Genomic DNA, 720 nt, shown 5'->3' with positions numbered 1-720 from the left:
TTGAGAGGAAGAATAATAGGAATTGAGAGGAAGAAAGATAGATGAAAGAGAGGGGAGAAAGATTGGAGAAGGAGAGTGGGTGAGAGAAGGTTAAAAAAAAGAGGAAAAGAGAGAAAATGAAAGAAAGAGAGTGAGAAGGAGGATGAAAGAGAAAAAGAATGGAGAAAAAAATAGAGAAGAGGAGAAGATGGAGTAGGAGAAAGGGGAGAGGGAAAAGGGGAGAGGGAGAAAAAGTAGGTGGAAGAAGAGGGAAAAAGAGAAAGAGAAGAGAGAGAAGTGGATAAGAAAGGAGAGAGAGGGTTAGAGAAGAAAGGAGAGAGAGGGTTAGAGAAGGTTTAGGGTTAGGGTTAGGGTTAGGGTTAGGGTTAGGGTTAGGGTTAGGGTTAGGGTTAGGGTTAGGGTTAGGGTTAGGGTTAGGGTTAGGGTTAGGGTTAGGGTTAGGGTTAGGGTTAGGGTTAGGGTTAGGGTTAGGGTTAGGGTTAGGGTTAGGGTTAGGGTTAGGGTTAGGGTTAGGGTTAGGGTTAGGGTTAGGGTTAGGGTTAGGGTTAGGGTTAGGGTTAGGGTTAGGGTTAGGGTTAGGGTTAGGGTTAGGGTTAGGGTTAGGGTTAGGGTTAGGGTTAGGGTTAGGGTTAGGGTTAGGGTTAGGGTTAGGGTTAGGGTTAGGGTTAGGGTTAGGGTTAGGGTTAGGGTTAGGGTTAGGGTTAGGGTTAGGGTTAGGGT

This window comes from Monosiga brevicollis, genomic scaffold (assembly GCF_000002865.3).
Source record: "Monosiga brevicollis MX1 MONBRscaffold_27 genomic scaffold, whole genome shotgun sequence".
NCBI classification, from domain to species: Eukaryota; class Choanoflagellata; order Craspedida; family Salpingoecidae; genus Monosiga; species Monosiga brevicollis.
This window is presented reverse-complemented; position numbering follows the sequence as displayed.